The sequence below is a fragment of the Dermacentor andersoni genome, chromosome 2, assembly GCF_023375885.2.
Source record: "Dermacentor andersoni chromosome 2, qqDerAnde1_hic_scaffold, whole genome shotgun sequence".
Taxonomy (NCBI): Eukaryota; Metazoa; Arthropoda; class Arachnida; order Ixodida; family Ixodidae; genus Dermacentor; species Dermacentor andersoni.
In genome coordinates, this window is record NC_092815.1 from 41,022,157 (window position 1) to 41,039,389 (window position 17,233).

A 17,233-nucleotide genomic window follows, 5' to 3' on the forward strand; every position below is an offset into this window, starting at 1 on the left:
TCGCCACACATGCCACAAAAAACCTGCGCAGCTTCCACTATAGTGGTGCAAGGCTGGAGCCAATAGCGGAGCTTGTGATCACCTAGCTTTTACGTGGCTTGCCTAAGTTATTTGTAGGTTTTTGCGAGGTTATACTAGGTTTTGCTAAGTTGTTGGTAGGCTTGGCTAAGTCGTTTCTAGGTATTGCGAGGTTATGGTATAGGCTTGGCTAAATTGTTTCTAGGTTTTGCGAGGCTATGCTAGGTTTTGCTAAGTTGTCTGGGCGGGCTTGTCGCTGGAAGTTTTCGAGCAGTCGCAGACAGGGATCGCTTCCTCGGCGACGTCGAGCTTTCAGGCGCCGACTCTCGTGTTCCCTGGACTGAAACTCGCCATCCTCGACTCGGCGTCGCCTGTTCTCAGCCGCAGCTTCGGCGCGGGGTTCCGGATCAGCTCGGCGGCGACGCTTCGCTTCTCGCTTGGCAGTACGCGCCGCTCTTCGTGGCAAGCTGCTTCTTCGGGGGTCCGGCAGCCGCCGTGGTCACCTAGTGGCTATGGTGTTGGGCTACTTAGTAGCGCGAGGTCGCGGGAACGAATCCCGGCAACGGCGGCCGCATTCCGATGGGGGCGAAATGCGAAGACACCCGTGTACTTAGATTTAGGTGCACGCTAAAGAACGGCAAGGTGGTCCGAATTTTCGGAGTCCCCCACTACGGCGTACCTCATATATTCAGAAAGTGGTTTTGGCACGTAAAACCTCATAATTTAATTTTTTTTCAGGCGTCCGGACTCTTTTCAGTCTTCCCACGGAAGCAGCATGTACGCACGGAGTAGAGGAGGCGAGAGGTGTGTCGCCGCGCCGGCTGTTTCGAGCTTTTACTCGCCTGTGAAGTCACTACTGCGCCCTACGCGCGTTGGGTGCGAGGACGTTACGTGGCTCGGTGCTCTCGCAGGTGGTTGCTAGGCAACGAGAGGCGGCGCACAGTTCGGCTCAGTTTTCTGGTAACGCTGCACGGCGGAACTAAAGCTTAAACACCTCCGCTGTTAAAACCGAAAATTTTACCCTCACAACCTCCCCGACTGGGATTCAAACCCGTGTCACTGTAGCAACATGCATTTGGGAATCGGGCGCGCCAGCCAATTGCGCTATTGCACAACATCGCCGGGGATTTAGTTTAAGGTTTCACGCTCCACACAAGACTCGGCGTAGCGTCAGTGCAAACATTGTGGTCACCATGCTGAACAAGCGATAGTGTAGCGGCCGAGAATGACAGTATGTGCATCGCATAGTCGTTCCTGACAGGATCGGGCGGTGTCTTGGCGGTGTATACTGGCGTGCAAACGCGAGCGCATACGTCCATCCCGCAGTGGCCGGAATCGAAACCATGCATGGACAGCATCACGTGCCCACTAGCACAACGCCATCCGAGCCGTCGCGGCGGGTCTCCGCGGGTAAGCGGTCGGTGCTCGTGCTCATTGTTAGCAAGAGACACGAACGAGGAATATTATGTCAATCTGCGTTAGTAAATTACGCAGTCACTATGTTGCCTGTGCTAGCTAAATAAGCCTGATAAGACGCAAAAACAAATGGCGGCTGGCAACGCCGCGCCGATGTTCCCGCACCAGCTCACGGCGTCCATGGCTTCATGGATTATTACCGCGTCAGGCCTGTAGTTAATTATTAGGCGTAAATATTGGCTGCATTGTGTTTTAAGGAACCAATGGCCTCAATCTAGTAATATTTGTAGAATTTTTACTTGGCGAAATACGACCCAAATACGCGTGAAGTACTTTGAAATCCCTGATTTGTCACTGACTTGACCGGTGATGCTGTGGCGGTCGGAAATTAAAAAGCGACATGTTTCGCTTTCTGTTTCTTTCTTTCTTTCTTTCTTTCTTTCTTTCTTTGACTTCTAATATTCGACTTTTTCCCACATGCATATAAATGAAGAACCAATGTTTCAACCGAATACATTACCACTCTAAATTGTGTACGTTTTTTAAGGTCTCTTTAATCTCGTGCCTCCCGCAGCCGTAAACAATGCGTGCGTTGAGTGTGATCTGTACGTCCCCTATATTTGGATTTATTCGTGCAAAGCAGCTTCCGTCCAGTCCGTGCTCGAAATACAGCGCTCTTGATAATAGTCCGTACATTGAATGTAACGTGAGCGCGTCCTCCCCCTTCTGCCAGAGTCACAAAAGTCTCGTTCCTGGCGGAGCACAATAAAAGGGGGGGAGGGGGGGGGGGGGGGGAGGGGGACGCGTGCTCTCGGGGTGCGTGTGTATACCATTTTGCAGAGAGAGCACTTTGCGCTCGGGCGCTTTGGCCACGCGCCAAGGGACCGTGGACGCCACGGACATATGCGCACGGCCTGCGTTTATTGTTGACGCAAATAGAGGCAAAATGCAGCGCAACTCGCGCGTGCAATGAGAGAATGGTGGCTTCTTGAACACACACACACACACATAATATATATATATATATATATTGTTGTTGCGCACAAACTGAAAGACCATGTTGTACAGTAGATTTGACGAACACGAGGGCAAACTTCCGATTGAATTTGCAAAATGGGACGTAATGTATGCATTGGCGACGTACGCACGTGTGCGTAAGGATGGTTGAACGAGATAACAACAGGATCTTGTTGTCATCTCGCTCTTGCCGGTCATCCCTCCTGACGCACGTCATACATCGCGCACGTATATAATAGGTCCCATTCTGCAAATGAAACTCAATTGAAAGCTTGCGCCTGTGTTCGTCAAGTCCCTAATCTATGTTCTTCGTCTTTCGGTTTGTGCGCAACAACTATTTATTATGAATTGCTGTCAAGTCGCCAAAACCAGTACCCTTCTTATATATGCAATATATGTAGTGACAGGCCGCCATTGGAATCTGAACCTGGCAACGTTTAACGTTAGAACGCTATCTAGTGAGGCGAGTCTAGCAGTGTTATTGGAGGAATTAGAGGGTAGTAAATGGGATATAATAGGGCTCAGTGAGGTTAGGAGGACAAAAGAAGCATATACAGTGCTAAAAAGCGGGCATGTACTGTGTTACCGGGGCTTAGCGGAGAGACGAGAACTAGGAGTCGGATTCCTGATTAATAAGGAAATAGCTGGTAACATACAGGAATTCTATAGCATTAACGAGAGGGTGGCATGTCTTGTTGTGAAACTTAATAAGAGGTACAAAATGAAGGTTGTACAGGTCTACGCTCCTACATCTAGTCATGATGACCAGGAAGTCGAAAGCTTTTATGAAGACGTAGAATCGGCGATGGGTAAAGTCAAAACAAAATACACTATACTGATGGGCGACTTCAATGCCAGGGTAGGCAAGAAGCAGGCTGGAGACAAGTCAGTGGGGGAATATGGCATAGGCTCTAGGAATAGCAGAGGAGAATTATTAGTAGAGTTTGCAGAACAGAATAATATGCGTATAATGAATACCTTTTTCCGCAAGCGGGTTAGCCGAAAGTGGACGTGGAGGAGCCCGAATGGTGAGACTAGAAATGAAATCGACTTCATACTCTGCGCGAACCCTGGCATCATTCAAGATGTAGACGTGCTCGGCAAGGTACGCTGCAGTGACCACAGGATGGTAAGAACTCGAATTAGCCTAGACTTGAGGAGGGAACGAAAGAAGCTGGTACACAAGAAGCCAATCAATGAGTTAGCGGTAAGAGGGAAACTAGAGGAATTCCGGATCAAACTACAGAACAGGTATTCGGCTTTAACTCAGGAAGAGGACCTTAGTGTTGAAGCAATGAACGACAATCTCATGGGCATCATCAAGGAGTGCGCAATAGAAGTCGGTGGTAACGCCGTTAGACAGGAAACCAGTAAGCTATCGCAGGAGACGAAAGATCTGATCAAGAAACGCCAATGTATGAAAGCCTCTAATCCTACAGCTAGAATAGAACTGGCAGAACTTTCTAAGTTAATCAACAAGCGTAAGACAGCGGACATCAGGAACTATAATATGGATAGAATTGAACAGGCTCTCAGGAAAGGAGGAAGCCTAAAAACAGTGAAGAAGAAACTAGGAATAGGCAAGAATCAGATGTGTGCGTTAAGAGACAAAGCCGGCAATATCGTTACTAATATGGACGAGATAGTTCAAGTGGCTGAGGAGTTCTATAGAGATTTGTACAGTACCAGTGGCACCCACGACGATAGTGGAAGAGAGAATAGCCTAGAGGAATTCGAAATCCCACAGGTAACGCCAGAAGAAGTAAAGAAAGCCTTAGGAGCTATGCAAAGGGGGAAGGCAGCTGGGGAGGATCAGGTAACAGCAGATTTGTTGAAGGATGGTGGTCAGATTGTTCTAGAGAAACTGGCCACCCTGTATACGCAATGCCTCATAACCTCGAGCGTACCGGAATCTTGGAAGAACGCTAACATAATCCTAATCCATAAGAAAGGGGACGCCAAAGACTTGAAAAATTATAGACCGATCAGCTTACTGTCCGTTGCCTACAAAGTATTTACTAAGGTAATCGCAAATAGAATCAGGAACACCTTAGACTTCTGTCAACCAAAGGACCAGGCAGGATTCCGTAAAGGCTACTCAACAATAGACCATATTCACACTATCAATCAAGTGATAGAGAAATGTGCAGAATATAACCAACCCTTATATATAGCTTTCATTGATTACGAGAAAGCGTTTGATTCAGTCGAAACCTCAGCAGTCATGGAGGCATTACGGAATCAGGGTGTAGATGAGCCATATGTAAAAATACTGGAAGATATCTATAGCGGCTCCACAGCCACCGTAGTCCTCCACAAAGAAAGCAACAAAATCCCTATAAAGAAAGGCGTCAGACAGGGAGATACGATATCTCCAATGCTATTCACAGCATGTTTACAGGAGGTATTCAGAGGCCTGGAGTGGGAAGAATTGGGGATAAAAGTTGATGGAGAATACCTTAGCAACTTGCGATTCGCTGATGATATTGCCTTGCTTAGTAACTCAGGAGACCAATTGCAATGCATGCTCACTGACCTGGAGAGGCAAAGCAGAAGGGTGGGTCTGAAAATTAATCTGCAGAAAACTAAAGTACTGTTTAACAGTCTCGGAAGAGAACAGCAGTTTACGATAGGTAGCGAAACACTGGAAGTGGTAAGGGAATACATCTACTTAGGGCAGGTAGTGACCACGGATCCGGATCATGAGACTGAAATAACCAGAAGAATAAGAATGGGTTGGGGTGCGTTTGGCAGGCATTCTCAAATCATGAACAGTAGGTTGCCACTATCCCTCAAAAGGAAAGTGTACAACAGCTGTGTGTTACCAGTACTCACATATGGGGCAGAAACCTGGAGGCTTACGAAAAGGGTTCTGCTGAAATTGAGAACGACGCAACGAGCTATGGAAAGAAGAATGATGGGTGTAACGTTAAGGGATAAGAAAAGAGCAGATTGGGTGAGGCAACAAACGCGGGTAAACGACATCTTAGTTGAAATCAAGAAAAAGAAATGGGCATGGGCCGGACATGTAATGAGGAGGGAAGATAACCGATGGTCACTAAGAGCTACGGACTGGATTCCAAGAGAAGGGAAGCGTAGCAGGGGGCGGCAGAAAGTTAGGTGGGCAGATGACATTAAGACGTTTGCAGGGACAACATGGCCACAATTAGTACATGACCGGGGCAGTTGGAGAAGTATGGGAGAGGCCTTTGCCCTGCAGTGGGCGTAACTAGGCTGATGATGATGTAGTGACAGATTGCGTGCAATATGGCATGCGTAACCGCTTTAGAAAAATAATGCTGCAATGTTCCTTTGTGTATTTGTTTATTACGTGATAGTAAAATTGGGAAGCTACATAGTTTATATCCCGCTATCCCAAAGGTGCACCTCTGTAATAAGCAACAGCACGCGCAAATGAAAAAAAAAAAGGAGAAATCAAAGGGAAGTAATAAGTGATGCCACCTCCGCGCATGTATGCGTAAGCAGACGACACACAGTAGGCACTGGAAGTACAACGAAAATGCGCATGAACTGTGGTCGTCGTAGTCATCGCTGTTGTTGTTGTGGTCGTTATTGTGAAAACGTTCGAATATGAGCGCGAACATTGTCTCGCTTGCACGAAGCAGCACGTGAGGCAACGTTCACTGCGAAACGAAAGCACTGCAGCACCGTGGAATCTGCCAGGCGCCTCACTGCACTGGTCCGATAAGGAGCGCCACCAACATCAGATGACACACCTAGATATTGCACGATCGAGATCAAAACTCTTAGCGTTTGTGCAGATTGAAACTCCACTGTGTAGTATACGCACAGCTGCTTGGCAGTAACGCTTGTAGTGTTGGTGAACACTACGCTCAAGCCAGCTGCGGAATGCAGGACGCTTCCCTGCCACGCACTAGAGTGCAGACCCGATTGAACGGAGCCTCCCCGGGAAGAGGCGTCCTAAAATAAAGCTTTTTTTTTTTTCCTCTTTCTCCTCCTCTTCTGCTTGGCTTCGTTGTCTTTGTGAATAAACGCACCAAACGCACTGCGCTAACTTTTGCGCGCGTGCCGCGCATGCGCCATCGATACCGTGACAGCACGACGGCGACGACAGCGGCGCAGACGGAGAAAGCGCGCCTCGAGTGTAGATATATTTCGTAGAGTTTATATACTTGCCATCGCAACAATAAACCAGAAACACAGCAAACATCGCATAGCAAAATAACAACGAAACGTCACAACAACGCCCGCTTGTGTGTAACTTGACGGGTGTAGCTCACTCAATCAATAGCCACGCGAAGCACGGAAACGACGCTCGCGCGCACCCCGCTTCGGCGGCGTCTCTTTAAGTGTGCTGGCAGGCTGAGACTGCCTGCCCTGCCACGCCAGTTGTGGCCGTGTTTACGTGGCCTGCGCGCGCGCTGTCCGCAGGCGTGCGCGCGCGAAGCTGCTGCGCCGCTGCTGCGAAAAGGTCACCGCGACTGGCCGCGTCGCCGACAGTGTCAAGCACACGTCGCGTGCGCAGAGCCCGGCGCGTGCCACGCAACGCTCGACCTCGCAGCGCGGAGGGCGTTGTGAGCGCGGCTGCCACGAAGGCTCGCTCGACTAGGCCCCCTATGTTGACAGCGCAAAACGTGGAAGGGACACAAGGCGAAAAGACGACACCGCAAACGCTGACTTTCAAAACGTAGGAAGGACACGAGACGAAAAGAGGCCACAAGCGCTGACTTCAGTCAACGCTTGTGGTGTCGTCCTCTTGTTTCGTGTCTCTTCTACGTTTTGCGCAGTGAACACCAGGATGGAAAACCAACAAGCTCAAGCTACTATTCTAAGCCGCCTGGGTAAACGAGCCGCGGTGCGCGACGTGCGAGCAACACTTCAACATTACTTGTGGACTTATCACGTCCCCCAACAGTAATCCTCACCGATCTCGCGTACACTTTCTTTATGACCCTGCGTTCCCACTATACTATCTTTTCGGTAACGATACACACATCCCCAGAGAACGCCTAAAGTATCACGCTGATAATCACGTGCATTTCGGGTGTTGAAGGTGTCGGGAGCGCATCGTTCAAGATAGATAATGTAGGCAAGCTATAGGTGATGGTTTTGGTTTGGGGGCAGTGTATAAACTAGGGCGCAAATTACTCTTAAAAAAAGAAATACGAAGGCGAATCAGAAAGTCTTTGCACATATTTTTTATAAGCCAAAATAAGACACACACAGGACGCACTATATTTTACGTACCTTACACTACTTTTCCACATAGTCCCCAAATCCCATCGCAGTACTAAATTTGTACCATCGAAGTCGTCAGTTCGCGACGACTTTGAAAGTAGCACACATTACAGCGCATTTGTGACGCAGCCTGCTAATGCGTCAGCTTGCTGTCCGAGAGGAACCCTCATAACGTGGCCATGTTTCCACTCAGCATCGGAGAAATTTAACGGATATTTTTTCGTCATTTTAAAGCGGCGCATTCCTATATAGTGGCACATACCCGGTTACCCAAGTCGGCGTCAAATACGTTTGTTGGAGAGCGGCACACGCCTTCTGGTATTTACTCAGCGACCCAAATTGGCAACAAAGAGGTTCGTCGAAGACCATCACGGACCGAGCGGCACGTATACCCAGTGCTCCAAGTCGGCGTCAGCGGGTTTCTTCGAACAGCAGTGCCTACCCAGTTCCGCATCTACCGTGACCTACGCGTCGACTCACAGTTTGGCTCGAGATCTCGCACGCCGAGCCTCGTCCGCGCATTTTGATAGGGGCGAAATGCGAGAACACCCGTGTACTTAAGATTTAGGTGCACGTTAAAGAACCCCAGGTGGTCGAAATTTCCAGAGTCCTCCACTACGGCGTGCCTCATAATCAGAAAGTGGTTTTGGCACGTAAAACCCCGTAATTTAATTTTTTTTTTTAGCCTCGCCCGCGGATGCGGACGGCGTGAACGAGAAGGAGAGACACGAGAAAGCCTGCGAGACTTATTACGAAATAGCCCATAGGCATCGCTTGAGGCGTCGCGCGCTCCCACCACCGGTCAAGCAACTCGATAAAACGCAAGCGGTCGCGTTTAGGCGACTCCAGACAAACACATACCCACACCCAAAGTACATTAACAAAATCACAGGGGGCAAGGAAAGTGACCTATGTAGGCTCTGTTCGCAAACAGGGACACTCACACATATAATGTGGGAATGCACCTCGCTCCCGTTATCTAATCCCCCCGTCAGCAGTGAAACTGACTGAACAGTCTGCCTCAGTTCCTGGGACGTCGACCGACAGCTTGAACTGGTGGACTGGGTGGAGAAGGCCAAGAAGGCCCAGGGCCTTACTTGAGCCCGATCCCTCAGCCACCTTCCCTTTCCCCTTCCCCTTTTCAATGAAGTTTACCACCACCATGTCGGCGTGAAAGGGGTTCGTTGAAGAGCGGCACTTATGTACACAATGGCACACACTCGGTGACCGAAGTTGGCCCGATCGTTGGTTTAGAAACCTGCTACTCCAGCACAGCAGCCCGATGCGCTAACCATTCGACCATGGACTGCCCAGTGACCCAGATAGGCGGGAAAGCGGTTAGATACAAACATACATAGATACAAATAAATAAACAAACAAATAAACAAACAAACAAACAAAGACAGATGCATAAAGTGTATGAAGTACCCCAAGAATGCTCACGCATTAAGAACGCCCGTGCACCGTGCAGTAAGGGCCCATATACAGCGCGCCTCATAATCATGTCATAGTTTTGGAACGTAATACTCCAGAATTTAATTTAATTTAATTTAAGCAACAAGAAACCATGTCAACTCTTTCAATATTACATAATATCTTCAGTTTGTAGTGCCTATAACATCCAATAACATATAAGTGCTAACAACATCCAGATCTGTTTCTGTAGCTGATCGAAAAATAGACAAAGCCGGCAGACCCTAGCAACAGTTTGCGAGGGAGGCGATACCATTTTTTTTTTTCTTCTAGAAATTCAGCCATGACAGAGGCCAGGAGCTTGGAAGAGCTGTATACGACACTGCGGTTCCCTCAACATGTAACAGTTCTCTATAGCTGGCGGAAACTTCGGACGTGAAATTCCAAGGGTGAGTTTAATGCACCTTTTACGATAACCTATGGTCGGGTTAGTCCTAAAAGACGTCAGCGTCTTTGGATGGTTGCTTACCCCGGATTATAATTAAGCGTCAAATGCTTTTAGCTCCCGTTCTTGTCGGCGACCTTCAAGTGACCTTGAGCCAGAAGCTACAGCCGTTATCCGGGCACTCAAACGAGAACATGGGGGCGAGTTTTGAGAACAAAGCGAGATCCCCCACTCTTCGCATTACATACGCTATAGTTACTCCCAAAGTAGTTGCAAAAGATATTGCTTCCAAGTTCATCCTCATGTTTGTTTACAATATCACTTAAGATGTAACTTCTAGAATGCTGAAGTTTTATTTATGATTTCCACTGTCTAGTACACTCTAGTCTGATGCGCTGGTTAGCCTTTATGGAGGAAGGAAAAAGTTAGGGAAGAGTATTACGTCACGCTGCCAGCGTTCGCCAGCGAACGCCCCGTGAAGCCAGCTCTTTGCTCAATGGCGGCCCAACACATGACCTCTTGCGTCAGGATCACGGAGTAAGAATCGAGATTTGCTGAGGCGTTTGGTCGCGCCTCCTTCAGGCACTTTTCTTCTGCTAGAAAGGCAGTGCGCTCGGTCTCCCTGGCGTCTTTCGCTGCGGGTCGTGCCCCTTTCAGCCGGTTTTCTCCTTCTAGCTGGGCAACGGTGCACAGTATGGCGTGGTGCGGTGTGGCGCGGTGGGGTGTGCCATTGCGAACATGCACTACATCCATTTTAAGATCGTGGTTTGTATCATCTCCGACCAATCTGCTTTGCCGGTTGCCATTTCATGCTTGCATCTACTCTCGCTACGGGAGAGCCAGCAAATTTTACTGTTACTTAAGTAAATTCATGTGTCTTATAGGAAATGCATTATGATAATTGTGCTCGCCGGTTCCCTCTACCACTGAGAAAGCAATGTAAACACATCATTAAAAACCAGAGCAAGTAATATGGCTCTGCGTGACACCTTCTGGGTGCTTGTTTGCAGCTTCTTCGGCTCCAAGCACAGTGCTATACGTGTGGTGAGTCGATGGTGACTAACGAAACACCGAATATTATACAGCGAACATGTTTATGACTAGGCTTCCGTGCAATTATTATTATCTTTTTATACTCCCGGACAACTATCTGGGGCAATGCATGGAACTTTACGAAGGCACAGCGCCCTCAAGCGAGTGCGCTCCTAAACAAATACTTCCAAAGTGTCATTTGCCTTAGCTTTAAGCTAAGACCAGGAAACATAAACGCCTTATTTAGTTCAACAATCATATAAATATAACACTCAGTGTGTCTTTTAACTTATATTGCTTTTTGTTTCTTCGTTCGGCCAAATGAGAAACCATCGCGCGTGGAAGCTGCAACCAGTTCGGTATCTGCTCCAAGAAACGGAGGGACATTGTCAAATTCCGCCATGCTGTCGAATTTGGCGATGGGGGCATTTTGAGTCAATCAGAGAAGCTGGAGCGACCCTCTGGGCCTCTCTCATTGGATCAAAATAACGCCGTTAAAGAATTTGACAATATGGCCGAATTTGACAAACACCGGAATAGAAACCTGCATGAAGGCTCTGTCAAACTCTGACAGACTATATACTTGACGCAGTAACACGTTCAGAAGCTCCGGTCCTGTATAGATTTCGGTTCAATGACACAGAAAGTTGTTTCTTTTTATCTTTCGCCCGTTTCGTGGTCGGCGGCTGGATATTCTCACCCAGAGCACATGCTCTCTCGAGTTGCGTATCGTCGTCGAAGTCCGCTCCGCGCGTTTCTTTTGTCGATCTGAAGTGTTTTCGTTTTACCGGCGCGTCATAGCGTGGCCACAGTTTCGCTTAGGCTATACTGTCACAGTGCGTAGGACATGCGTGATTTTAAAGGGACAGATGTACCTACTGTTCTTTATTCACTATTCTTTTTCTATGCGTCTTTTCTCTTATATAGCCGGCGGGCGTAGTGCCCCTCATGTTGGCAGCTCCCAGATATACCTCTCTTCCGCTTAGCTGTAATAGTTTGTATGTGTTGGAACCAAATAATAATAAATATATAAGCATGATTTCGCATGGATTAATAAATTCTTCTTTTACAATACAACACACGCCATTCATAGCGCCTGATGAGGCTTGGCCATGAACAGGTGCAGGAAGGAAGGACGGCTGACGTGGCGACTTCGCCGGGAAGTTCCCGCAACAGCGCGCCGTGACGTCATGGATTTTGGTGGCGGCGTCTGCTATTATTTGTAAGAATGGTCTACATTGTATTCCAAAGCAGCCAGATTGATCACGGCGAGTTTCGGGAACATCTAATGAGTCAACGCGGCCCAACAAATACGAGAAACTACTTTGAAATCCGTGACGTTACAGTGACGTACTGCACGCGCTAGCGTTTCGACGCGAAATCAAAAGAAAAAATGAGACTTTGACCATCATTTTCTACTTAATAATCAAATTATTATCGCGAAATTCATGCAAATCTTGTTTTAATGAATACTTTGTGAATCTGAACTGATTTAGTGTTACTATAATTCTTTATCCTTTTAAAGCGAGTGGTCGGAAATAAGTCGAGTGATAAGGGAAATAAGAGGGTTGGAATATGCTCAGTCCGGTCGAATGAAAACAAAGGGAAGGGACACGCTTGTAATATGCAGGCAAGCGCTGTGCCCGTTTCGTACACGTAAATATACGTATATGCATGGAAGGGACACAGCGTCTGCTTGCTTTTCTGGAAAGGGAGCATAGAAAGCCAGCGAGACAGGAAGAAAAAGGGAAGAGCAAGATTACACATGACAAATGCTGAAGTAAAACTATGACAAAGTATATACAACGTTGCTGTTGGAACTGCAGAAAAAATCATAGAGTTCTGCGTTATTCTACACTGAGTAATGCACGCTTGGAGTTACGCATATACTCCATCGCGCAGGCATATGTAATCTCACTTGCGGCAGTGATTGCTGGCGCTGTAGAACTTATAAACAGTTTCCTGCTTACGCTGCCGTATTTCCAACACTAGAGAATTGGCGTCCGCATTTACTTTCTCTTCATATACACTGGCATTTAGGTATGCGGCTGTAAAGCTTGTTCGAGCAACGTGTGCCTTTCTGCGTTCTTTCTGGTTCGTGCAGTCCATGCGTGCTGGCATGGGTTCAACTGAAATACTTCGGATAAGTTTCCATGGAGGCGGTGGATTTAGCGACAGTAGGGTTAGAGGCATAGTGAGGGAACCGGGTTGTCTCAGAATGTGCGTTCTTCGGCGTGAAAACATGAGGCTGGTCTTGAAGACATACCGGTATATAATACGGCGCAGTGGGTCATGCTAGTCTCCGATTACCCTGGCAGATTTTGAGAACTAAAGGATCACTCGTGAACAACAGACTAAACAACGACGCGGCACACTGGAGCGCAGCTCGCCGTAACTGAGTGGATATAACTCCCATCTGTATTTGTGCAGGCCTGTATAACCACGCCTGCACAAATCTCCACTCTTTGGTATATATATCCTATAATTCACAATCCAATCCACCCCTGTTTCTTGGACAAACGACATTTAAGGCAATCTCTAAACTGTGATTCTCGGTTGTAATATGAAGGCGGGGCGGAAGAACAGGAGACAAACACGTGTGCACGCACAACGCTGTGTGTGTGCTCCGTCTTTGCTCTGTTTCCTTCATTTCTTTGTCCATACCTGTGTCGGCATTATCTTTTTTATGTCTGTGTTAACTAACTTCGCTGACTGAACGCCTTCGTCAAGCGGTGAGAACAAGGAAACAAACGGCAGTCTGTACCGGGGATATACGCGTAGACGACATCCAGTCCGACAAACTGCTGCACAGCCAGCATGGTGAAAACAGCGCTTTATCTCGATTCGCTTATCCGCATCAGCACAGTGCATGCTGTGAATATGGCTACAAAATGGCGTACGGAACGCCATGTGAATATTCCCTATAATAACTAAAGGACACACCTTCACCGCGCACGCACACATCCAGCTGTGAGCGCGCGGACATTGCAGAATGATACGCATGAATGCTTAGTCACTGGAGAAAAGCAATGTCCTTCGGAGAGCATAGGTTAGGTTGAGTTAGTAATCCATCTCGATTACTATAGTGGACGAGTGAGGATGCGCACAAGGAAGTGTTGATTAGCTTCCAGTCCAAAGGTTTATTCAAACGCACACGCTTTTACATAGCGGGACACGCGACGTGTGTAGGAAGGCGCAATTTCCCGCTCCCCCTTTAGGCATGCGCCGTCCCATCTGTGCACGTAATAACCGTCTTGCTGCGCTTAAACAACTGAGCCTCCGCGCCCACTTTCCGTCGCGTATACGAATGATGGCCCCTAAACGCCGTTTCTGAACACGCAATCACCGCCTTTGCGTGCGCGCGAGCCACTTCTTCTTCGTATATGCCAGTTGTAGGCTGCTGCTCCTGTCTTGGAGTTTAGCCAGCCGTGTTGACTGGCCGCTACGCCGTCAGCTGACTTGTTACCCCATCTGCTGCGGCGCCCGTCCCGTCTTAAGTCGTCGCATCACAGGCGGCGCGTCAGCCAAAACCTTCTCTCTCGCTCTTCTCTCTTCATCTCCACACACCTGAACCGGCCTCCTTCATCGATTCTCTTAATGATCCAGACATTGAGCAAGTACTGCGATCGGCCGAGTCGTTACCGATCGATGGCTATATAGGCAGCAAAAGCACACGAGAATACAGGAACTAACAGACGACGCGAGCGCTAATTTTCAGCTGATGTTTATGTGACAGACTCTTACATATATGCTGTGACAAAATGATATAACATAATAAGGAAAGGTCAAACGCCGCGAGGCACCGCGCACGGTAACATAACAAACTTAGTACTCAAGTACGCCCACTATCTTTATCACGGAAAAAACGTCACTTCTTCAATCGTTACATTGCCACGCTCATTTCGCCGGCCTCTACAGTGAGGCGTTACATAGAGCTCAGAATCATTGCAGAACATAACGCTGTTACGAAATACGGTCGGCACCCGCATTCATTAAACATGTTCCCAAATTTTGGGAGCGTATGGAGGAGCACTAGCACTCATGTTGCTACATGTGCGCCGCTGAGTGTCCTTCAATGCAGTTGCGCTCGTGTCATTCCCTCGTTTCCTTGCCTGTCTTGCGCTGCATATATATATATATATGCAAACGGAGGTTGTCGATCCACATTTTACGAAGCCTGCAAATATCTTGTGTATATAGCTTTAATTGTAGTTCACCATTCACCGATCTCTCCCGTTCTCATTGGCAGCACTGAACTCTGTCGGTGAGAAGGGGGGTTGGGTTGACCGTTGGGCCCCTCATATATGTAGCGACCCGCATGGCGCAACACCGAGTACGTGTTTGCGCGCGCATCGTGCTCTACTCCATGGTGTATGGACATCCGAAGTCGGGTCTATCGCGGCCGCCGCTTCCTTGACAGCGTCCTACATCCGCGTTCATAGCAGCTGTCAACAATCTCGCTTGAACGCATACAGCCTGGAAAACCTGTGCTCTTGGAAGCCTATGCACATTCTATAATCACCCGAGAACTCATTTTGATGCCAGGCAATGAATGTTTTTCACGTAAACTTAGCTGCTTCCAGAGATGATTCGTTTTTGTACGTCGAGCTGCCATATTATATAGTTCCCGTGGAAAAAGAACACATACACGGACAACTTATATCGCACGCGATGCTGCCACTCTTTGACAGAATCAGCAAAGCCACTTCGTACATTGATGTCGCCAAGTGGTGACCACGTCATTAATTTGTTCTTGTGGACATGGCCTCGCATATCACAGCTACAAAAGGCCACAAAAGCGCTGCTGCGATATTTGAAAGCGACCGGATTGAGTCAGCGTCTGTGATCCGGACTTTGTGACCGACTGATATCTCCAGTGGACTTTCTTTTTCTTTTTCTTTTTAATCTTTCTGTCCCCCTTTCCCTTTCCCCAGTGTAGGGTAGCCAACCGGGATCAGTCCTGGTTAACCTCCCTACCTTTCATTTATCATTTTCTCTCTCTCTCTCTGTTCTTGTGGAACTCCAGATCCCATAGAAAGCCCCAGAGGGAGAGAATGATCGAGGGCTCGCCTCTCTAGCTCTCTCTCTCTCTCTCTCTCTCTCTCTCTCTCTCTCTCTCTCTCTCTCCAGAGAGAAATGTTGTGGACTGCACCATATTGATGGAACGAATGGGGTGGGAGGCGTGCTAACAAAAGTGTAACATTTATGCAGTAAGCCTATTAAATTCTATGGGGGACTTTTTGCAGTGATTGTTACACTTACTATGACTATACTGGCTCACGGCGGGCCTTTCGGCAGCTTTTCAAGCAGCGCATGAATTCGGTAAATGTAGTTGCCTAGAGTGAACAAGGGAGATAACGCAGGCGTTGACGCTATCGATATGGGCTCAAGGCACCAAGCGACAAGCAACCAGCTTTTCTCGAGTTTTCTAAAGTTACTTGCTGGACGTTAATTATTGTTGAAAACGCTAAGTAGCGGAATAGACGTGGAGTGCAGTGTATTACTCGGCTTTTCCTGCCCGCAGTGCGCTTCGCATCGGCCCCCTTCGGTCGTCCTCTAAAGTTTACGGGAGACGGCTTCCACGGCAAATGTGACCTCTGTTAAGACAATAGCGCTTCTAATTAAATTTATTACCATGCGTAGGTCGCAAAAACTACTACAAGTCGAAACTTTGAATTCGAGGCGACGGACCGCTGCTACGCTGCAACTCAGCTTTTTCCGAAATCCCGTCTCCCGCAAACTTTTGTTGCCTCCCCCCACCCCCACCCCTCAAATTTACGCACACATCACGGCCCATGCTTTCTGCGTTGTTTTGCGGTACAAGTTCCACCAGTTCATCCGCTCTCTACTTGACTGCGTCACCAGTTCAAAACTCAGCAACAGCACTGGAGGGGTTGGCAGCGCCCACCGCGAGTTCCTTGTGGCTAACTGCAAAGGCGCCTCCGCGCCGACGGCATGGCATAAACGTTGCCACCAGCGACAACCGAAAACGTCAGCTCTGCCGTTGGAACGCAGATGCGGATATATATAGGCTCACGGAAAATGACTTTTTCATTTCACGACGAAATTCTAGCACTGCTATTTCAGTATGATGTCCCGGTTCTTCATGTATTTCTTTTTTTCGCGCTTGGGTCGTTGTGGCTCAATAATGTCCTTGCAACTTGCTAAAATCAGTTTTCGACTCTGTTGAAAGGCAACAGTCAATCTCTAACGCTATAAAAATATTAGCCCGAACAGACGCCATTAATATACGTGACGTCACGACGAGCTGGTGCGGAAACTTCTAGGCAGCGTCGCGACACGTCTTTCGTTATTGTGCCTTTTCTGGCCTATACCTAGTTTTGTCTCACAGAAAGAATAACCTGCTTCCTTGTTTCAACTTTTTTTTCTTCTTTCGATGCGAAAGCGTCAAATGGCCCATTGAGCGAAAAAGCCGGCGGCGTCTGTAACGGCGAAACTTCCCATTGGCTGCGACGCCACGTCACGAGCGCGCGCTCTCTCTCGCGCTTGCTTGCTGTCTCGGGCCACGACGGGTCGAGCAGAGCGGGCGAAAGGGAACACCTGCTGGGCCGCGGTACTGCGTGAGGGGAGAGGACGTCGCCACGACGCCACGTCACCCTCGCTCTCGGAAGCCTGCGTTATCCGCGCATTCCTTGACCGCGCAAGCTCTCG